At 47.7% G+C, this 24,459-nt stretch overlaps 1 protein-coding gene across 1 annotated transcript in view; it reads right to left on the bottom strand.

The window, feature by feature from the left end:
* PIH1D1 (PIH1 domain containing 1) overlaps positions 1-24,459 on the bottom strand; it is a 196,307-nt gene that overhangs the window by 118,087 nt on the left and 53,761 nt on the right. The window lies entirely within an intron of this gene.

The following is a 24,459-nucleotide window of genomic DNA, read 5'->3' as shown; positions in this document are numbered from 1 at the left end:
TTCTCAACAAAAGGAAGGAGCAGGCTCTATATAGTCGTAGCTGCGGTAGAGCAGTCTGGCTGCGGTAGAGCAGTCTGGTTGAATTCAAAGGAGAGAGGGAGGGGGGCTGGTAGTGCATTCCACAATGTTAACCAATGAAAACATACAACACTGGTATACAGAACAATATACACTTTTACTAAATCATTCATACATATATATACATGGTCACAAAAGTACCTAGGTTAATGTGTAACACATAGTATATGTATAAAAACAGTAACAGTCAATTTCACCTAAACTACATGTGTTGCCCACTACTAGATGATGGGCACAACACAGATCCAAGGGATGGGGAAAAAGGGGATCCCTAGATAATACAAACACAAATAAATAGTTCTAATCACGACCCTATATGCCAACACAGTCATCGTAATTCATAACCCCCCATTAGAAAGTAACAATGATCCTAATGTACACCGTACATTTAATTTAGAACCTAGTGGGATTAAAGGGGTTAATACTTTACAGCCACACCCAAATGGCCACCAGAAGTTACAATATGGTTAGAATTATAGCACCAGACTCATTAAACTCCTAAAAAAGAAAAAAGGTACCGTAAAACTACAGTTATGAAATCTAACAGGGCATTTTTCATAGACATGCGTGTAATTTAAGACCAAGGCCAAAGACTGGAACTTAAGTAAGTTCCATTGATTTAATCTGTATGTTTAAACTCTCTAGACCCAAGGGGTTCCAAGGAACAATATCCAAATGCAGGTAAGTGCATGGTAAAGCCATAAATCACCTTCACATTTCGTCATCAACGGTTAAAGAACATCTAAGACATGAAGCAGAGGAACTTTTAAGACTAGGTTACGATCTAACTGAATTTAAGGACAAAAGTCAGAACCAAGGGAGACCCTCAAAAGGGTTGTCACTCACAAGAAAACTGACAAGACACACATCTTTGGTCGAATGCAAGAGAAAGAAGAAAACACTGGTTCAACACCACACAGCCAAGCTAAAAAAAGGCTTGCAGAGACCGACCTGACAATAGTCAGGATAGGTACTCAATGGAAATTCAAGCCACAAACCTTGCTCCTAACCCTCAGCAGACAGTCGTTTCGGAAGGCCAACGTAAACTTCCAACTTTGCAATTAAAGAAGATGGAACAACATCAATCAAGCAAAACAACAAACGACTTTATGGAAACGAAAAAAGGACCATCACCCAAGTCCTACATGCAAGACCTGTCCCTCCATCCCCACGACCAACGAGGCCAACCATACAATGCCTTTGGTCCTGGCTTTCAAAAGCTTTAACATTCCAGCGGAACAAATAGCAACTCAAGCCCTTTGAGGCTTCTGGGCAGGTGGGCCCCATGTCAGCTACTCGGGCCCCCAACTTGCAGCTATGCTCCTGGAATACTAGGGGCTATCTTCACCGGACTGCTAAGGGAGATGTGGACCTGGGAGCCTATGATATCTTATGTTTCCAAGAAACGTGGCTCACTGAAAAACCTATCCTTGATGGATATGAAACTATCTTAGCACCAGCTAAAAAAGGGAAAATGGGCTGCCCCTCCTCAGGACTTTTCATGGCATGTCGGAGTGGACATGGTCTCTCTGTGATCAAACTACTGATGTCAAATTACTTTCTGCTGGCAGTGATGCTATACTGGAACCAAGAGGGTAGTTCTGTAAATTCTCAACAAATAACCCCGGTTGCAGTTCTAAATACGTATTGGAACCCCGTAACAATAGAATCCACGCAGTACATTGAAAAGATTGAGAGTGTGATCGACGAGATCTTAGCAATCCACCAGGCCTACCACATCTTAGTCTGTGGTGACCTAAACACTAGTTGCAAGATACAAAACCCCAAAGCCAATCCTACCTTAGTCGATCATAGAGGCTCTCTCTGGCTCAAACTAATGAACTCGAGGAATCTGTTCAGCCTTGATACCGTATTTGGAAAAAAGGATGGTCTTCCAACATGGAAAAGTGATAACCTCCAATCTACAATTGACCACATATTTGTCTCCAGGCTGTTACTACACTTGACTACATCTTTCGAAGTTATTCAAACAAAGGCTAGTGACCACAACCTTTTGCAGACGACTTGGCAGTCCACTACTTGCAACCAGGAAAGGATGACTACTCGGTTGTCAGTGAATAACCAAGGAAACAGGCTTAAACTTTCAGAAAACTGCATTAGAGAGCTGAATAATAAATACAACAAAGTAGGCCCCAAGCTTGACAAAATGGTCGACTAGGGGCCCTTACTTAGAAAAGAAAACTAGAGACAAAAAAACCTTTGAATCCTCCCTTGAAAAAACACAACTACAACAAGCTTCTGGTGCTCAAGCAAAGAGAGCATCGGAAAATTAAAAGAAGAGCAACTAACTTGAACCCACAACAGGCTATAGTAGCTATTTGTGAAGCCATTAGAAATGACCAGTCTTGGGTTAGATCTTACAGATGGAAGCTATACCAATAAGATGCCGCCTCAATGCTCAAGGCAATTTGTGGAAATAATACCAGAGAATTCTGGTCTCTTCTGAAATCCATCTCGCCAGAAAGAGAAGACGCGATTTTGAACAGAATAGGCGAGGCTACCTGGGTCAGCTATCTCAAAGTCCTTTTTCAACTTCCTGCGGGCCCAAACCCAGCAAGAGCAGAAACAGTGCATGTTGAAGGGGAACAACATCAAGACCAAATCAATGAGCCAGGCCCGAAGGGTTCCATGTCATTTATTCGCGGGATGTTTTTTCGCTGGGATTTTTACCACGATTTTTTCGATGAAAAAACCCATCGAATTGTTTTCAAAATTATTTTCGGGGTGGGGGTTCCCCACCAACCCCCCCATTTTCTTTCATTTGTATTTATTCCCAAACACCCACACCCCAAATATATAATTTACTAACACCTCCTAAAAAAATTAGATGGGTTTTTTCGATAACAAATTTGCAGCAAAATAAAAATCCTGCGATGAATGGACGTCGTACCGCCGAAGACGGACGAACCGGAAATGGTTCCCACAGACTGGGTGAAATTCGGCGATCAGGATGAAATTGTCGCCCTATTAAAAGAAAAACTGAAAAATTCTAGGGCACCAGGGCCAGATGGGCATCACTAACCTTGACCTCAAGTCCCACCCAGAAGAATGGGCAAAATTTATCGGAAACGTTTTCATTGGGTGTGCAGAGACAAGATCTATTCAAGCATCATGGACATCCGCCATTGTGGTCCCCATTTTTAAGAAAGGAAACAACTCTGATCCTGCAAATCATTGACCGATCGCGCTGCTGGACCCCATTCGGAAGGTATTTGGCTCCCTGCTTTTAAGGAAATTTCAAACATGGGCAAAGTCAGCTCCATGTAATGACCACTTTCAATCTGGCTTCAAAAATAATACAGGAACAGCTGTAAACATCTTACTATTAAGTTTTCTAAAAAGCAAGGTAATGGAGGGCGGTCCACGTCCGTTTGTCGCATTTATCGATCTAACCCAGGCGTTTGACCGAGTCGACCGAGTTCGCCTTTGGAACACGCTCCAATACAGGAAATGTCCTAAAGAAATTTTAGAACCTATAAAAGCTCTGTACTTGAACACCACCATGAAAGTGCGCCTAAGTCAACAAGGCTTGTTATCAGCAACCATTCCAACGTTAAGGGGAGTGAAGCAAAGGTGTCCTTTGGCGCCCACGCTTTTCTTGGCATACATAGTTGACTACAAGGACACAAGATTTTGTCAGATTTTTTCCATCAAAGTTAGCCCAGTCAAAAATCAGACTACTCTACGCGGATGATCTAATTCTATTCGATCAGACTCTGATAGGGTTGCAACGACAACCTATTCAAGCATATGACGCAAAACAATCTTGAAATCAAAATCGAAAAAACGAAAATTATGGTACTTGAAAGGTCTGCCAAGCAGGCTGAAAAACTGAGATGGTCTCTTAACAAAACCAACATAGACAAAGTCAGCACCTTTAAGTACCTTGGAGTTATGTTGGACAGTACAAAAAAAGAAGCTGCAACGCAAGAAACCCTCCAGGCTAAAACCAGAAACCTGGCAACACAGGGAAAGGCGATAGATAGGAAATTTGGTTGGGGGCGCTGTTGCACGTGACGGAGCATGGCCGCCTAGTGAGAAGCTCCTCTGCTGGACGACTGCATCCATCTTGCCCGATGCGTCCACACGCTTGATTCCTGACAAAGAAGACTGGGGCGGCATCTACTGGACCCTCCCCCACCCCACACCACTGCTGCCCGAGTGTTGGTTCTAGACTCCCTCTGTGCTCGGAGAGATCTGCACATTTTGGTCGGCCGGGAGGCTGCAGGGTTTTGATCCGCCTGCGGCTTCTGGCAGAGCCCGACCCACTTGCCAGGAGTTTTCGTGGCTGTGCGGCCTGCTGCGGGGAGGGGCAGTCATACGCGGTCCTCCGCTCCCTGTGATTGTTGCGGGCTGCTGTTCGGCACCCGCCATGGTGGCCGCCGTCGTCCTACTCCCCACTGCTGCTGCATATTTTCAATTTGACATCCCCTCCCCCATGTTCGTAGCTGCTGAGGGGACCCATTTACCTCGGCAGAGGCTGGAGCCCAGTGTGTCCGTTGTGGACGGGCACGACCTGCAGGAGTTCTATCCCTTCTGGCTGCGATGGGGTGGCCGGACTGCCCCTCCGTAAGTGTGCGCTCTGCACGCTGGAAGACCCGTAACATTTTCAACACAAGAGGCCCCTGCTGGTCCGAGCGCCGAGAACGAAACACACCCTCACATGCGGTAAGTCCCTGCACTGGCGCACGCGGCGAATATAGGGGGCACTGAGTCACACCCTGCGCAGACACCATTGTTTGATCTGGTTGGGCCCCCTCCCTCTGACTGTCTACTTCTGCTGCCCAGTACGACCACGGCTGGCCCCAATTCTTCCCCCAGCCACACACTGCGCCTTTCTTCACGCTCTGGACATCAGAGGAAAAACGCATCCGCGCCTAATACTGAATCTGGGTGCTTGGGTGATGGGGGGCCCCCGCTACGTGGGAGAGCACAGTTCAGTCGTCTGTTGAAGCACCAGCCTGGCCACATCAGTGTACTCGCCCCGATAACAATGGACGCTACACTTCTCTAATCAGCCCTAGTTCAGTGTTTGTAGACATGCTCAAACAACCTACACAAGGCTCCTGAAGCTGGGGTTGAAACTCCATAACCCCCTCAGGCCCACTGTGGCTCCGGCCTGGGTGGATGGACCAAGCTCCTTTCTACACTCTTCATACCATCTCAACTGCTGTTTTATGCTAATCGGCCGTCCATAATAGCATCTCCTTCCTATTCCTCAAAACACCACATACCCGACTGTGTCCACGACTACAAGGGGTACGATACCGCCATTTGAAGGACTGGGGTTGATGCGCATACCTGGCTGTCACTAACCCGCCATCTGCAGCGAACTCAGTGGAGCTCGCAGGCCCCAATTCGTGTCTGTGTGGTCAACTACCACAATATTTACTCCTTATACAAGGCTCTTGTGTCAAGCGCCCCCCCACCAGGGACCACTTAGCCACTTCAGCAGGATCCCCACATTAACCAGTATAGGCTGCTCAGGAGCGTGCTCCTGCCCTGGAACCGAATCCGCTGCATAAGTACAACCTACTATTAAGCAACAACCTTTGGCCCCTGTGTGCACCACTCGGTAGTCCCCACCTGAGTGGTTGACTGTGTGCCACTGTGACCCGGCACAGCGCCTACTCGCCACGGACCCAGGCGGTATCATGACCAAGGGGGGTGGGGGGGCAAGAGACAGAGTTCCATCAATATGTTTGTGAAGACCCCAGCCAAAACATCTAACCCCGAGCTGCAGGCTGAGCCCACCACATCCACACCTCCTGACCCCGCCGAATCCCAGAGAATGTTCGAATTCATGCGTGAGGGGTTCACCGCTCTGCACTCTAAGCTCGATGACATGAACGGGACCACATCATCGATTTAGGCCCACATGGAAAAAAACTGATGGCCGGGTGGCGGAGATCGAGACCTGGGTGGGTGTTACAGAGGACGATATAACCTCCCTACGTACCGAGGTTACCACCATGTCCAGACAGGTGGCAGAAGTTGCAAAGAAAAATGAGGATCTCGAGTCCCGCTCGAGACGCAATAACCTTTGCATTATCAGCATTCCTGAGGACGGAATCGAGGGCCCCATGGAGGACTACATCGAACACACCTTGCTTCAACTACTTGACTCCCCCAAGTTGTCTCCACAGTTTGCCATAGAGCGGGCTCACCGTGCCCTCACAGCGAAAACCCAAACCTGGCACCCCCCCCCCTCCACCCCATCATTGCAAGAGTTCTAAACTACTGCAACCGAGATTCATTGCTTAGGGCGGCTAGAGCCAAGGGGGAACTCAGATTGGGTTCAGCCAGAATCAATCTATACCCAGAATACTTATCTCCGTCCAACAAGAACATAAAAACCTTCATGGCAGTCAAACAGAGACTACGCGAACTGGGAGTTAAATATGCCATGCTCTACCCAGCTATGCTACGAATTGAACATGCTAACCAGGTGTTGTTCTTCACCATCCCAAAGGAAGCATCCAGATTCATGTACGAACACTTTCCCGGATGATCACATTCACCTAAGTGTCAGAGAAGTCACTTTGAATTGCATTACGCAGTGTGCGCTCCGACCTGGGGCACCCCCGCCCACTCTCTGTTGAAGTGTTCTCTGTCCTCATTTCTAAATTGTATGATAATATTGTTTGTTCATGATATGGTCCCTTTGTTGGTACCTCCAGTCTTAATCATTAGCTGCATTGGTATCATGTTTATCCATATGTCCCCAGCGAGGAAGCTCTACCGCCCTACCGGCGCTTAAGCCACCAGGCAATGATGCCACTGTTCTTGGGTCTGTTTATGGTTCTGGTTGTTAGAAGTTGGGTTTTCACTCCTCTGATTGGGAGAGGGTTGGGGGCGGGAAGGAGGGGGTTATAGGAAAAAAAATACTTGACATGCAGTGAGGGTTAGGAGTGTGGGCTCCGATTACTGTGAATGCAACCCATCAATAGACTGCTGACCCGATACCTACTGCATCTCATGACTCAGTTTTCCCGATGGCTGATCATGACATAGTCTGCATGAGTTGGAATGTGAGGGGTCTTGGCAACCACAAAAAAATGCGGAACCTGCAGTTATATTTGGAACATCACAGGGTCAAGGTTCTCTTTTTTCAAGAGACACACGCTAGATCTGAAGGGTGCACCAAGTTCGCCAAGAGCTGGGGACCTCAGAGGTATTACACAAGTTACTCCACTCAGAACAGGGGTGTTATTATAATGATCCATAGAATCATTAAGTTTCAACATATTCTGTCTCACATAGACCCGCTGGGGCGCTACATCCTGCTTTATGGGAAACTGCAGAACAAGGAGGTTGTTCTTCTCAATGTGTATGGTCCCAACACAGATGATCCTGAATTTTACACACACTTGGCTTCTCTCCTTACTGGCTTCCCTCTGATCCCAATCCTATGGGGTGGGGACCTAAATACGATCCTTGATGTTGAATGGAATGGATCGGGATCCCGACCCCGGCAACTTTCCAATGCAGCTAAAGTAATTTTAACCACCCTATCCCAACTATCAACGTCGGACGCATGGAGACTTGTGCACCCTGAATCCCACATGTACTTGTTTTATTCTTCAGTACATGATTCACACTCCAGGATAGATAGATGGCTCACCTCGGACATACTCATTACAAGCATCACACACATGTCAATTCTACCCCGGACATACTTGGATCATTCCCCGGTGTTGATTTCCCTTGATTGGGACTCAACCCGAGGTAAAACCCGCTTCTACAGGATGAAACCGCTGTTGCTACTGGACCTAGCATTTAGTCAGGACCTACAGTCAGCAATAGATTAATATTCTGCACTTAATACTGGGTCGGTCCGCATGCAGGCTATCCTCTGGGATTCCTTTAAGGCCTATATCAGGGGCATAGCCATCTCCAAGGAAGCCGGGATCCTTGGGGTGATTCAGAGGGACATATCAAAGAGCAAAATGACACTTTCATCCCTTGAGACCCAATACGCTCAGTCACACTCCACTAAAGTCCTGTCTGATATTGGCGTGGAGCTAGACACCTTCCGTGCACACGCTGAACGTGAAAGGACATTTTTGGACACCCCCGGACTTGCCAGAAGGTACGGAGAGGGTGAGAGGCCCAGCCGTGTGTTGGTCCGACTACTCCGCTATGAAACCAGCTCCCCCAATATCCTGGCTATAGAGAAACCTGACGGATCCCTAGACCTCCTTCCACAGGATATTAATGATGTGTTCTCTGCCTTTTATGAATACTTATATTCCAATGTCGATGTCGCCCGCACTTCCGAATTTCATGCGTTCCTAGATAGCCTGCCCCTATCAGTCCTTTCAAACGAAACTCGTAACGAGCTGGATGCCCCAGTTACAGCTGATGAAATATCTAAAGCTATTGACTCCCTGGCCTCTAGTAAGGCCCCTAGCTCCTATGGCCTTCCGATAGAATTTTATAAACACTTTAAGTCGCGTCTGGTCCCCCAACTTTTGACACTCTGTTAGGAATCCTGGGAGACGGGCGTTTCGCTGCTCTCCCTCTGCAAAGCCATCATAACTATCCTCCTCAAACCAGGCAAACTCACCCCCCCCCCCCACAGCGGAACATATCGCCCTCTTTCCCTCATTAACAGTGACGTTAAGATTTATGCCAAGGTCTTGGCCCTAAGGTTGACGCCCTACATGTCCCACATTATTCACCCAGATCAATCGGGATTCATCCCAGGTAGATCCACCCGTCTTAATCTATGCCGACTATTTAACATCATTAGCAGAATTGATCCCAATACCCATGCAGTTTAAGTGGCCCTTGACATGCAAAAAGCTTTTGACTCAGTTTCATGAGATTAGCTCTGGCAGGTACTAGCTAAATGTAACTTTGGTCCCTGCTTCCTGTCATGGGTCAAACTACTATACTCTGAACCAGTAGCCAGGGTCTGCACTGAGGACAGATGCTCATCTCCCTTCCGTATCACTAGGGGCACGAGACAGGGTTGCCCTTTTTGCCCCCTTATCTTTGCTGTAGCCATTGAGCCTCTGGCTGACAGAATACGGCAGGCTCACTCGCATCGAGGACTGAGAATGCTAGGCACACCGGATATAATTTCCCTTTACGCTGACGACTCTCTACTTTTTATTGACGTCTCTCTACTTTTTATTCGCTCACCGGAACATACCGTGCCCCAATCCTCGATGATGTTCTTTTTGGCAGGATATCTGGACTCAAGGTTAACTGTTTTAAATCCATACTATTCCCACTCACAGACGCCCCTCTTCCCCCACCTGATCTCATTGGATTCACCTGGGCTCAATCCAAACTCACGTACCTGGGGGCAGTGGTAGCCCAACAACCCAAACTGATACTCAAGTCTAACTTTAAGAACTATTTGACCACATTGACGCCCCCCACCCCCGAGTCTCGGCTGCAGCGGTAGGCAAAATGTTCCTGGCCTAATCCAAAATTTGGGCACTATCTAGTGTCCCTTTTCATAGTCTTCTACCTCTCTGGAATTTCCTTGTGGGGGTCCCTTCCATCCCACCTCCTGTGGCAAACTTGTGGGCAGATTCTGGATTCGAATCCATCCGCGACATCTTTGTTCAAGACAACTTCCGTGGGCGGACCTGCCCGAGGTCGTGCATCTGAGATCACCTATTTGGCTTCAGTACTCTGGCCTGCGTAGGTTTCTCAAGAGGAGTTACGTAAGCTTTTCTGTCATTCCTCCCGATGATCCCATCCTTGCCAAACTCATGAACATCAATAACTCTAGGGGGAAGGTCTCTAGGCTCTATGCTTTACTGCAATCCAAATCCGCTCTATCATTTGATAAACTCAAACGTTCTTGGGCAGCGGACCTGGTGGATGACATCACCGACCGTTGCTGGAGGCGCATGTGTTCTCCAACCCGTGAAGTGTCTTTCAATTCTCGCTTTAAGCTCATTCAATTCAAAATTTTACACAGATTCCACTACACCCCAATCCGGCTGCACCGCATATCACCTACACATGTGGCTTCCAGGAAGTGACATATCCACATGCCTTGGTCCTGCTCGTCCCTTGTACAATTCTGGGCGGAGATCTGCTCCACAATGTCCAATATCCTGGATCATGAGATCACTCCGTCCCCAATGGGATGTTTATTTCATGACTTCCCTGGTCTTGGCCGAGATTGCAGTAGACTTGGGGGACTCTGCATGCTTCTTGCAACATGTTGTATCCTACTGTGCTGGCTCAGACCCCGGGCCCCCACACACTCTCAATGGCTCGCAGCTGTTACTTGGGCCTCGGATGTTGAGGAGGCCTGGGTGACTCAGCTACCCCCGATGTCCAAACCTAGGTCCCGTTCCGCTCCTATTTCTCCTCTTTGTCTGCAGAAGATTCCATTGGGTCACACGGGTCCTCTTCTCCCATCACTAACCCCACCTGAATTATGTACCGTATGCTGGTCGCTTGTATGCCCATAGTATACTTAGGTGCTATGTTTACTTTACAGGATTGATGCTGTTGTACATCAAATGCTATGTCGGAATTCTGATGCCTTGTACAGCCTCATGCTCACCCTGCTCTGTAATGTCAAGTGCTTTAAATAAAGATAATAAAATAAAAAAGATAGGAAATTTGGCCATTCCTCAACCATCCCTGCACTGAACTTCTATAAGATGAAAGTTGTTCCCTTCATCACATATGGGGCTGAAGCAATGCCGTCGATTCCTAAAAACGTATGGATGAGACTAGAGGCACTCTATTGGCAGACAGTGCTGGGCCTCCCAAAATCTACAACGGCAGTACTAATCAGACGTGAACTTAGTTTACTCTCTCTGCAAGGTACCCTAAACTGTAATTCCTTGATGCTCTTCAGGAAATGTGTGATGTCTAACTCCACATCCCTATATAGTCTGATTAACAGTGAAATGAGGGATTCAAACTGTAAAATGCTAAAAACATGGAGAGATGACAATATAACACTACTGAAGACAGTACAGAGTGGAGAGGAGGAACTGATTCACAACCCAGTAAAAGCGTTAAAAAAGTTAAAGGAGCTGGACTGGATTGAGACTTTAACATTGGTGGAAAACAACAAACTAATGTCTCACTTACCCCCGAACACGAAAAAAAATGAATGAATTACAGGGGTATATCAAGAAGTTTCCCAGCAGACCGGCGCATACTTTCATACTAAGAACCAGACTGATTCTCCTAGACACAAATGAAATCTGTGCAATCAGAGGCCTCTCTACGACTAACAACTGCAGATTATGTAAAGTCACCAGTGAGAAAGAGACAATTCGCCATCTCCTCCTGTCATGTCCAAGCACTGTGTGGATTAGGTCACAATTTGAAGTATTACTTCACAAAACCTATAATGGCGGATGAGGATATCTGGTGGTCAAGGATGATCAGCGGATACAAAGCCACATGGCAAACAGCAAACTATAAAATCTTGCAACACACAATGGCAATTTTGACTAACCTATCAACATCGCCTACATAAACATCATAGGCCTTGAAAGAATACATTTTGCCAGTCGTCCGGTCAAACACCAAACATAAGAAAATCATCCTAAACGCTAAACTACCAACTTAGAAGAGACTTAAACTGGGTTCTGTTGTTAAAAATCACTCTGTGATTAAAACCAACATTAATTAAAAAATCCAGGTAAGTGCCTTTTTAGTCACACAAGGACAATTTCCAGTAAGTTCAAAAGTGCCCCTTGGGAATCAATGGGACAAAGTTGGTAGGTACATCCATGGTTATGGGGAAAAGAAAGTTAAGTCACAGTTCAAGAGGACGACGACAGCACAGGAAAGACGTCCAGCAGTTGAAAATCAGAACCAGAAATAAAAGTATGGGACAGAAGTCCAGCCTAACTTGGTCCCAAAATTGTAGCAAAAGCTTCTCGAAGAAAAATCATCCATTGGGTAATTAAACCTGCAGAGTTAACAGAGCTCTTGCAACAATTCAGCAGAACTGAGTTCGGGTCAGGGTTTCCCCTAAATAAATCCATACACTCAAGGGCAGCAGGCAGGCACGCAACTCAAAATCTCAGCAGACAGCTTCTCAAAAGAACACTTCATAGTCGTCCACAGGGGAGAAAAACATGAATGTAGATTCCTTGCTGCCATTTGCCCTTCTCGCTTCCTTGTATCTCTGCTTCCCTCACTATGTCCTTCCCCCTATGATTTGTAAAGCACTCCGCTGCTTCCAATAGCTATGTCCGAACTGAATAAATACCATAGTAATAATGTCTCTGAGAGAGCTTCAAAAATGTAATCAAAGGCTCAGTGACATACAGCAAAAGATCATCTGCAAACACTAAATAAAAAGTTCTGTCCTCCCCTTGTACCTGACGGCACACTCCAGCGGCTCCACGGTGAGTGCGTATAATAATCAAGATATAGGGCAATCTTGCCATGTCCCTCTACACAATCTGAACACTTTTGACCAGGCCCTACTTTTAATTGTGCTGGCCAATGGAGACTGATAAAGCGGCTGCATCCAGCCCATCTAGTTTTCCCCCATTCACACATGTAGAAGAAGCCCATTCATAACTTGCCAAGTGCAGGCCTTCCAAATTCTTAAAAATCCCACTAAACCTGCAGGGCGAGTTTCTTAGTTTACATGCTCGACTTAAGGAAAATGTGCTTGCCCAATGGTGACGGGTGACAAAATATTTACCAATACTTTCTATAAAATTGTGCATGTACCACAAGAACCCTTTATATTTGGTGCAATGCTGCCACCCAAAGGAAAACCATGCACAGTCAAACTTTTATTAGCCATTTACTGCAAAGTTTTTTTTTTTTTTTTTTACATATCTTCTCACTCACACTCTCTCTGAAGGGGATATTCCTTAATCAAGTGCCATTATATAGCCGTCTGCAAAATTTAATTAGTGATTTACAATAGAGGCAACACTAGTATCACCATATTGTGATCCCACCAGCTTATCACTTCACTATTGCAATCTAAGATCAAGTGTTCCACGGCCATATGCAGCAATATATAGTCCATTCTATTATGCATGTGGTGATGGTGAAACCTTTCTCTGCTGAATGAGTAGCACACCAAGCATTAAACGAAAAATAGCTCTACAGACACAAAAAAGCTTTGAGACTACTGATTTTCATTTCTACTGCTCCCAGTCTATAAGATAACCAGTCTAAACATGGATCGGAAATGATATTAAAATCACCCCATAATACAGAGAGATCATCTACTCAACCAGCCAAACCAGCTGGGCTCGATTCGGCCAAAACATTTCCCAATGTGACCTTTGTTTTACCCCCCATTCCTTTGATAACTTTCAAAATACCTTCATATGACCTTTTCACTTCAATGACATCAAGAAAGACTCTTTGTTGTAACAATATACCCACTCCATTCTTCTTTAGTGGTGCAGAGGCCCAATACACCTGTCCTAAGTGGCTCCCATATATTCGGTATTCCTCCCCCTTTTTAAAGTAAGTTCCTGCACAAATAAAATAGAAATCTCATAAACAAGAGACATTCGACACCCAGAACACTCGATCAGTTGGTACTCTTGGCTTGAGTGCAATGGGAAGGCGAATTACTAATGGGAGTTGCTACGTCTGCTCCTTAATACTGCATGCGTCTGGGGCACCCAAGGTCTTAGTACCACAAGAAGTACCCATTATAGAAACACAGTATCCAATTCACCTTGCACTATGCTGGATTAAAGGCACTTTCCAGGCACGCAACGTCCATCTGGAACTTATCGATCCTGACCCCGAAAGTGCAAAACAAGTTCCAATAACCCTAACTGCCTCAAAGAATCGCATCTAGTAATCGAAGGGGCAAGATACGTCAATAACGAATGGCAAAAAACAACACATGCATGCAGGGCAGAAGGACTCTTGGGGTGAGAAAATTGCAATACTCTTGGAGCAGACCTGTGAGCAAACATGGGCAGAACATATCACAAAGCTAGCTTGGATTGCGGCCCTCGAGAAACCAGTCAAGGTGCACCCACAGAAATCATACAAACTTTGTTTTTTCAGCAAAGGGACAGTGCTGTCGGGTCAAACAAACAATGCAACAGATCTGTCATAGTCCCCGACCTCAAGAAAGGGACAGCTGCACTGATGGCTTATAAATGGATCTGTGGCCAGCAAGCGTACTTGCACCTCCCGCCGTCTTGGAGGGGCTACTGTTCGCTAGCAACTCATTCTGCCCTGCTGATCGTGGCATAGAAGCACCTAAAGGGGGAACTATTGCTCGAAGCTCCCACCGTGTCCCCCACCTTCAAACCTCGACGCACATAGCCACCACCAAACTTTCACATGCTCCCTGAAAAAGAGCCCTATGACCAACTACGCAGAAGAAAAAGAGCATCAAATTACATTTCCAACGACTCGTCTGAGCTGTTTGCACAAATTCCTGAAGAATATAAGCTCTACAATTCAACAGAGAAATGTTTTGCATCCTTAGTAGCCAGCAGCCAGACATGGGCCAATGCAAATGGCTCAAGATAGTTTGATGGGAATTAATCCAGCTGGCAATTGATACTGAACAAGGGTTAACACCATAATAGTGGAGCTGAAAACTCTGAGGCTCATGACAACGCAGAACAGGTAAGTGTTGGACCTCCTGACGGCTATGGAGGGGAGGGTTTGCAAAAAAGATCGGGAGTTCATGTTGCACATTCGTACCTTCTGAATATGCTGAAAATGGGACATTGTCACAAGTCAATGCTGCTGTACATGAACTAGGGGTGAAAATGAAGAAAGTTGCGGGGGGTCCAGGAAGAGGACTGGTTTACCCTGGCATTCAGCTGGGTCCCATCGTGGCTTGGAACATTGGTGAAGATGTTGGTCCCTAACTTCATGGTTATATATATAAAACTTTATTGTGATATAATCCTAAAATTAGGATTTTACACAACATTCAATTCTTAATGTACAAAATCATATGAGAACAAAATTATATGAAAAAAATACATTTAAGGAACAAGTTACTTACCTGTAACTGTTGTTCTCCAGCATTAGTCTGGCATGGATTCACATGCTCATGAATATTCCCCGTCGTCAGGCTGGGAATCCTCGGTAAAGAAAAAACCAGTATCAGTTTCGTTTCTGATCTGTCTTTCGTAGTAATATCCAATCACTGGTCTCTGCGTCATACTGACCACAGCCAATGACTGCCCTCTACCTAAGCACCGCCTATGGCAGCCATCTTCAGATTTGGAAGCACGTGAAGTGGCAGTATGACCAAGTGAAGAGCCGCAGAGGGGTAGGCGGGAGGGTTCGCATGTGAATCCATGCCAGACCCATGCTGGAGAACAACAGTTACAGGTAAGTAACTTGTTCCTTCTCCAGCATGGGGTCTGGCATGGATTCACATGCTCATGAATAAAGAATACATAGCAGTACACACATGCACAACCACGGGAGGTGGCAAAGGCTCAACATTAAGCAGTACATCCAACTCAACATTAAGCATCTTACCTCCTCACCAGGCTCACCTCAGGCGAACAGGTTGCGCAGCACTGCTTGGCCGACCCTGGACTCCTCCCTGGAATCCCGATCGACGCAGTAGAATTTCGTGAAGGTGTGCGTTGACCTCCACGTAGCAGCCCTGCATATGTCCAGCAGGGGCACACCAGAAAGGAACGCCGTGGTAGCTGCGATCGCTCTGGTGGAATGGGCTCTCGGACGGCCAGGCAGCGGTCGGTTTGCCAACCGATGACAGTACATGATACAGCCGGAGAGCCATCTGGAAATGGAAGCCTTCGATAGAGCCTTCCCCTGATTGACAGGTCCAAAGTTCACAAAGAGTTGTGACGTCTTCCGAAATAGATGCAGGAAGACATCATTCCGAGGAGGGACTTGATGGACCTCACCTTGGCCACGTCGGAAACCAACATCCGCTGTACCTTGCCCAGGATACACCTGGTCCTTTCCTCCGACGGGGAGGCCAGAAGAGACACTGTGTCGAGCTTCGCTCCCAGAAACAGTGCGTTTTGCGTGGGTACCAGGTGAGACTTGGCGTAGTTCACGGAGAATCCCAAGTCCGTGAGAAGTCGGACGGTCCTTGCCGTGTGATCCAGGGCGAGCTCCCTCGACTTGGCTCGGATGAGCCAGTCGTCCAGGTAGGGGTAGACGTGGATCCCCTCGCGGCGCAGCTGCGCCGCCACCGGTGCAAGGCACTTGGTGAATACCCTGGGGGCCGACCGTAGTCCGAAGGGGAGGGCTTTGAACTGGTAGTGACGCCCTTGGACCACAAACCTGAGGAATTTTCGGTGCCCCTTTAGGATGGGAATATGGAAGTAGGCATCCTCCAAATCCAACGACGACAGGAAGTCTCCTTCCTCCAGCTGACCCAGGACATGCTGGAGGGTGACCATCCGGAACTTTTGCGCCTTGATGAACTTGTTCAGACGTCGCAGGTCCAGGATGGGGCGCCATCCCCCCGTCTTCTTCTTCACGAGGAAGTATCTCGAGTAAACTCCGGAGCCCCGAAGTCTCTTTGGGACGAGTTCGATGGCGCCCTTCCTCAGCATCGCCTTTACCTCCAGGAGAAGTTGAGGGACGTGAAGTTCTTTCCTGGCCACGGGGGGGACGCGCGGACACCTTCTTTGAAATTCGAGCGCGTGGCCCCGGGCCAAGGCGTCCAGCACCCAACGGTCGGTGGAGATGGACTCCCACACGCTGACGAATCTCGCCAGCCGGCCTCCCACCGGGGTGCTTCGGTGGGGGCCCGACCCCACGGTCGGTTCAATCCTGCTTCGACGAGGCTTTGCCGCCTTGACCTCCTTGGCGACGACGGCGGGGTCCGCCAGACTTGCCTCGTCCTCTGTAGGCTTCCTGAGCCGACAAGCGGGCCGCTTGACGGTAGGTGGAGAAACCGCCGCCTGAACCTTTGGAGGCGCCCTTGCCTCCGCTGCTCCGAAAGGGCGTCCGTCGTTGTTGGAGAACTCCAAGGGCCCGGGCCGTCTCGGTGTCCGCTTTAATGGCCTGAAGGGAATCGTCCACTGTTTTCCCAAACAGGTTGTTCCCATCGAAGGGCATGTCCAGGACTCTGGTCTGAACGTCTTGACGGAAGTCCGTAGCCTTGAGCCATCCACGCCGCCTAAGGCAAACGCCGTTGCCCAACTGGCGGAACCCGGTGTCGGCGATGTCCGTCGCAACGGTAATGGCGTGGTCCGAAGCCACCTCACCTTCCTGCAGGATCTCCAGGGCCTCTGCCCTCTTGTCGTCCGGCAAGAAGTCCAGTAGGGGAGCCAGTTTGTACCAGAGCTCCCTGTCGTAGCGGGCCACGATAGCCAAGGCGTTGGCCGCTTTAATCGTCGTCGCCGCAGACGAGATGACTCTGCGTCCCATAGCGTCCAATTTCTTTCCTTCGCCGTCCGGTGGGGAAGTCGATGTGGAGGCCGCACCCCCCCCTGCTTTTTTCCTGGCCGCCGCAGAGACGACGGAGTCCGGGGTAGGCTGCGCCCGGAGGCACAGGGGGGCCGTGTCCGGGACCCGGTACTTCTTCTCGTACCGATCCCTTCTAGCTGGCGTCGTGGAAGGGTTCTTGAGGAGGGTGAGGCCCTCATCCCAAATGTCGTCCAATAGAGGCACTGAGAGGACCGTCTTCCTCTTGGCCTCGCGCCGCTGATAAAGGAAACCTTCCTTCTTCTTCTCCTCAGGGCAGAGTTGGAAAAGCTCGGATGCCCTGGTGATCATGGAGTGGAAAGATCCAATCTCGTCGGGCGGAGAAGCCCTGGTGGGAGGCGACGACGGTACATCCTCGTCGTATACCTCGTCGTCCGTACCCGTCGCTGCCGTGTCAGTCCCCGTATCATCCCCTCGGGTGGACGGGGAGGAGGGCTGGAAGGGGCGCGACGGCTGAAAAGGAGGCGGAGGGCCTTCTCCACGTGCGTCTTGTCCTCATGTAAGCAGTAGAGACAAAAGGAGTGTTCGTCCTCCTTAAAGACGTTCTGCAGCTGGCATCCAGGGCAGACCCTGAACAGCTTTCCGGGCGTCGAGCATCCCTTCTCCTGGGCCATGTCCGGGCCTGAGAAACTTCTGGAGTCCTCCAAAAGCGTAGCTCGACGAAATCTTCACCCTTGAGGGGCGCAGACGAATCCGACACGGGTCCCCGTTGATCGGATGGAGAGTCGGTGGAGCTTGAGGCTCTTTTGACCGAAAAAACGAAGTTTTTTGAGAAAAAACGTGAAAAAATAGCACTAACGCTCGAGAGCAATAGCACGAGGATCCCAACACATGAACGTGCGGTAAAAATCTGAAGATGGCTGCCAGAGGCGGTGCTTAGGTAGAGGGCAGTCATTGGCTGTGGTCAGTATGACGCAGAGACCAGTGATTGGATATTACTACGAAAGACAGATCAGAAACGAAACTGATACTGGTTTTTTCTTTACCGAGGATTCCCAGCCTGACGACGGGGAATATTCATGAGCATGTGAATCCATGCCAGACCCCATGCTGGAGAAAATGCATTTACAATTCAGCAATGCAACATTTAAAATAAATCATTTCAATTTCAGTTTCAAGATTACAGAATTCAACTTCCAAAACCTCAAGCAAGTCCATCAATCGATACAATGCATTACATAACTCAGGTTCTTAGAGAAGGTAATGCAGTGTATGAGAGATTATTCCTCTCGGGAGGGAAGTGTTGATAACAATGATTATTGTCTGTATGCTTCTGTAAAGTCTTTCCCGATGATTATTGTCCGTATTCTTAATAATGTCTTTCTTTTCCCCAACAGGTGTTGGAGATGGCTCCGCTGAGTCGTGTTGCTGATAGTGGACCCACGCGGTGCCTGAAAGGGATGGAGTGGACCCCACTAGAGGGTAAGTAGTTTCTAAACGAAACGCAAGGCTTAGGTGTTGCACGGCCAAGCGTTAAATGTTTATGCGGTTTCTAACCTTGTGCTGTCTTTATTTCTTGCAGGGACGGCCTGGCGTCGAAGATGGAGAGCGGCTATCCGGGAAGCTGTTCGCGGCTGCAAGATGGAAGAACCGCGAGGATGCCTGGCGAGAAGAAGACTTCTGCGTGAATGAAGACTCCGACAGGTGAGGAAGAGGCACCCAACAGCAGATGGATTTGAGGAGACAGATAAGGTGCGCGCTGAAGATACTGGTGTGAAGCTCGTAGTGCTTCAAGCGGTGGTATGGCTGGCTTCAGGTAAGGTGCATGCTGCGGATGCCGGATCGAGATTGGATGCGCTCCGTGCAATGGTATAGCTGGACCCAGGTAAGGTGTGAGTTGAAGATGTACAGCTGGAATCAGGTAGGTGTGCGCCGAAGATGTGAAGCTGGAATCAGAAGATGCAGAGCGGGAGACAGGTAAGAGCGTCAGACGGCGGTAAGCGTTACGCTGCATACAGCAGATTAACGCGAAGCCTCAACATGCGGGTGGGGCCAGCTTAAATAGTCTGGTCCTAGCCACTCCCCTTTAGCTCCGCCTTGTGGCCCCACCTCACCACTCCAATGGATGATTGCAAGTGCCTTCCAATGCTTTCTAATGGCTACGCCCGGCCTGGATACACGTGCCTTGGACCCCAAGTGTGCAGAGCACACATTCTTATGAGCCTTGCGCCAAAGGCACCAGGACATGGCCCATTTGAACCCTTTGGAAGGAGGAAATAAGGGCCCTTGTTTATTGGCCATGACAGCGATACAAAAGAAGTGGAGATACAAAATGAGCCAAACGACCACCCCGTTCACCACACAGTCCCAATCCCTATTGGCGATGTGTACCACACAACCATTGTACCTCCCCCTGATCCCGAAAACTATAAAGAAGTGTTGGTGGATTTGGCAGTTGACGGGGGTGCATATACAGGACCTGCACACCTGAATAGTATGCGCAGCAAGGGGAAAGTTGAAGACATGTGTGCAAGGCGTGGATGCCAATAAAGGGAATGTCAGCATAGGATGAAGCAGAAAGGCGCTCAAATGAGTGTAAATATGGTGGAGGAGAATTTGTTATTGTAGAAGTAACAAAAGGGGGGAATGTTGGGATGGAAATTAGCCTATCCCACCCCCTATGCGCTTTCAGGTTAGGCAAACACCATATGTAGCATACAAGGAGGGAGCAAACCACAATTTGAGGCAACATGTAGAGGCACTGTAGCGCCCAGAAATAGATGCGCGACACTAGAAAACCTATAGCCCATGACTCCATTTTGTAGTAGGCCTAAAAGGGATAAATTACAGGCTTGCGATGTTCACATCCTCTGCTCACTAGGCCCAATCTCCGTAAGACAGACTGACCAGAGCCCTGTTCCCATGGAAGTCCACTTCCCCCTCATCCCTCTAGTGGTGTGAATATTTATTATCTTCCAAAGGAATGCGCCCTGCAAGAGCGTGAGAAAACACCAGACTCTCACTGTGTCCATTCATCTCTACTAAGCTGCCAGTAGGCCTCTAAACCCCACCCAGCCAATCCAGAGCCAGCCCTACACCCCTGACACGACCAAACCACCTTTGTATCCCCCAATGTGTGCACGATACCCCTGACCCACCACAAATCACATGTCTGCAGAAGGTCTAAGCATGCACGGCTGTATTCTTCCAAGCATGAAAACATATCCCTTGTAACACGAGGTACAGGGAGGGATAAATTAAAGATAAAAACCCTGGGTGGAGACCTTGAGTGCGGGAAACTGCGGTATCAACGAAGCCCTGAAGGTGTGGGTCAGTGTGACTGTATTTTATCCTCCCTTCCCCCTGGCACCATTTCCTGTACCGCCCAGGTGCCTGCCACAATGATATAATAACCACCCACATTCAGCTCTGTCACCGTCACTGACACTTGGATGGCAGTTTCGAGTGCCTTAATTTCCTGTAATACGTCTCAGATATCTTGGTTCGTTGCCACATTGGTTAATTGCTCTACTCTCCCTTTCATCAGAATCCAAGTATAAGGATATCTGCCCTCCAAAACAGCACTATACCAACAAAATGGCACCTGAGCAGCTTCTGGGTTAGGGCACAATCTTTTCATTGTACTTGTTTCTCGCTACAGGGCTTGTCATGGGGAGCCTCAATTGGGCTCAGCCCTATCGCTTGCAATTCTCAGAAATATGTTTTTAATCCATAAGGCAGCAGTGTTTGTGTTACATAATACTTTAATGTTATTACTGGTGGTGGTTCCAATGATTTGTATTGCCAGTATTCACAAGACTCAAGCGAACACAATGCCAGCACCAGGCATGTAGTAAGGGGCTTACCTTACCTCCTTTATGGCACCAGAAAGTGCCTCCTGCACCCATTAGCCCTCACCTCAACTCTGCTGCACAGTAACAGCATTTACAGCCCTCCTTCAATATGTAGTGCCTTACTAAAAAGGGGGAGGAGTAGTCCACTACCTCCCAAGGTACTCTTGTTTCACGTGCCTATGTTTTGCGCATAGAAACACTTGTGTACAGGTGTGCTATAATAATATCATATATAATTGCCTTCTGCCCCCCATTTACCCACAGCTGCCATCTCACCCCGGGGTAAGAGCGGGACTTCTGGCCGACTTCCAATGACAAATCACTAGCCACCCAATCCAAGCACTACACATCGCTCTCTCCTTTCAGGATACAGGAGGTTCACCATTGCTTCCGCCGTGATTCCAATTCCTGCCCTAGTGACTCATTTTATGTAGCGGATTTCAATTCAATTCTCGCTCCACCCATTCGTCGGGTGAGGTCTGGTGCATTTCTGCAACGAGAACTAATGCATTTAGTGGGACCTACACAATCATTTTCTGCTGGGCTCAGGGAGAATTATCAGGAGCACCACGTCAGGCTGCCTTCTTGCCCGTGCCATATATATCATATCCATATCCATATCCTCCTCCTCCTCCTCCTCCCTCTCCCTCTCCTCCTCCTCTTGCTCCTCCTTCCCACCCCCTGCCTCTTCTTCCCTCCCCCCCTCTCCCTCACTCCCTTTCCCTCCCTCTACTCCTCCACTCTGTTTTTTCTCGCTTTGTCCACTTCAACCTCTTTTTCTAGTCATTTCACCTTTGCACAATGTTCTCGCCCTTCTTCCACTCTGACCTACACTCGCTTTCCTACCGGCTCCTTACACTAAAACCTTCATCTCTTCCTGGGATTTTTTGCATTTGGTCCTGTAAATTAAGCTATGTAAATAAACTTTTATTCTGCGACCATCTCCCCCACAGTGGAATTATGGCACAGAGAACTGATAGAGCAGCATTGTGCCCCACACCCAGGGTAAAACAGACCCTGATCTGCAAGGAAAAGTAAAGGGCAACAGGTGAGAATATAAGAGAAGCAGCAATTTGATAGAAACAGATAAACAACTGGAAAGGTACAAGGAGGAGGGGTGCATTTGTATACACTAGTATTGGCTCAAAGATTGATTAGAAGAAGAGGGAATCAAAAGCACATACGATCCCAAACCATTTTCTGTGGGCATAGTTTCTAAGTCAATGCGATTAAGTTTCTTCAACACATTTATTTTGAAACATCTCTCCAGGTAAAATAGGAGGTTACTCTGGGAGCATTTTTTACTGTCTGCCAGACAGAAATTTCAAGAGTTCTCTGTGTAAAGGTGAATGCGGTGTGCAAACCTGAAGTTTGACTCAGACCAGAGAACATGGTGCAACGTAATTTTATTTAAATGAAAAGAGAACACCCAACTTGCCCTACTGCCAAGAGGACATTCCCTTCCTATGAAACTAAAAACTAAAGTGATTGTCAAAATGTCAGAATAACCAAAAACAGTTCTCTGTCCTAACCTGTCCAACTATCTGGCCCTACCACTAGATGAAAAACAAAATAAAGAAACTGCTTTTGACACTGGGGTTGCATCAACACCTCATAGCGGACCCCCTTCTTCCTCAGACAGTTTCTTAATATCAGTTCTTCGCAGGACACGCCCTGATCTGGGTCACGGCAACAGTTCTTGTGAAACAAATCCAGATATCTCTCAGTTCCTTGCAAATACAAAAAGGTAAAAAGCCACCGAGTCCTCGATCACTCAATGCACCTAAGCTTACTTTGCTTGCATCTAGAGGAGTATTCGCCTTATGCTCCTCCCCCAATATCTTATCTTGAAGCCCATCACACTGCCTCGCGTTTTCCCACTGGCGGGTGGTGGGGACTTTACACTTTGTAAATCAATATTCTCTATGTCCTCAATTCCCGGGGTCCTTGGGACCCCTTAACTCGGATGTCGCCTCTAGCCCCTTGCTTCTACTTCTTGTAGGCTTCTGCAAGAGATTGCTAAATCCCAACCGGAGAAAGGGACGCAATCTAATTCTCTTGGTCTTCTATATCTTCATCTTGTATTATATCATTTAGGACTCCCCGGTCCCCATTTAGTCTGCTTAGTCTACTTTCAGGCTCCTTGGATGTAAAAGGGTTCAGGATTTTCTCTGTAGGCTAACCACATTATGTTAATATGTACCAGATGTCAGTTGCTTACCCAGGCCTTGTTCCGCAGCCTGGGAGAACCCCCCGCCCCCTCCAGTTAATCAAATAGAAGGAACAACATCAAAGAGGCGACAGCTCCTTCGAGCGAAGTAGATTTACATATCCCATTTAATTATATTCTCAACACTAAGCAGTAGGCAGTCTTACAGTGCCAATGCCAAGTATGGTATATTGGGCATAGCTTAGGTGCTATATGCACTACATTAGTAGTGATGTGAATATATGTTAGTGAATCCATCCCAGATGTGTGATGCTATACTAATTGGTGAAGGATATAGACATAGAACTGAACTCAAAGAAGACCTCAAAATGTGCACTTAACACAAGCCTTTGGCAAGTGATATTTGACTTAGTAAGAAATGATGTGCTGTGTGCATGTAGAGAACTGAGAGGACATGAGTTTTTATTCCTGGGTAGTAGCTTGCGATTCAATTTGCTTACCCCTTCTTAAAGTATGCAGAAAGTTATGCAACAGGATAAAAAGACGTTGAAGAATATTACATGTACATACTTTCTGGCATGAAACTAATTTATTACAGGTGTACAGATTATTCACTGAAGAATAATCTAAAGAAAATACGAATATATGATTTCCTGTCAGCAATTCTGTGGCTATATTTTCCAATCCTACACCCACCTACCCCTTCCTCCGTCCCTCCCTCACTGCCACGCTCCCACTCTCCCACCCTGCCACCCTCTCTGCTTGCCTGCTCCCCCTCCCTCCCTTCCTCAACCTCTCATCTATTCCAGCTCCTACAGCCTCATTCAATTTCCTCAATACGTACAAGGAAACATGTCCTTGGCCAGGAGCACTGTGATTGATTAGTTCAGGTTAGCCTTTGCAAATGTATAGACTGCACTCGGGGCTGGCATTTTGTGTCAAACCAAAGTGCTAGAAAACTTGTGGCACACATAGTATTCTTTTTATTAGAAGTAACAGGGACTAAGAGAATACATT

Source organism: Ambystoma mexicanum, chromosome 1p (assembly GCF_040938575.1).
Source record: "Ambystoma mexicanum isolate Mex_15411 chromosome 1p, UKY_AmexF1_1, whole genome shotgun sequence".
NCBI classification, from domain to species: Eukaryota; Metazoa; Chordata; class Amphibia; order Caudata; family Ambystomatidae; genus Ambystoma; species Ambystoma mexicanum.
This window is presented reverse-complemented; position numbering and strand designations above follow the sequence as displayed.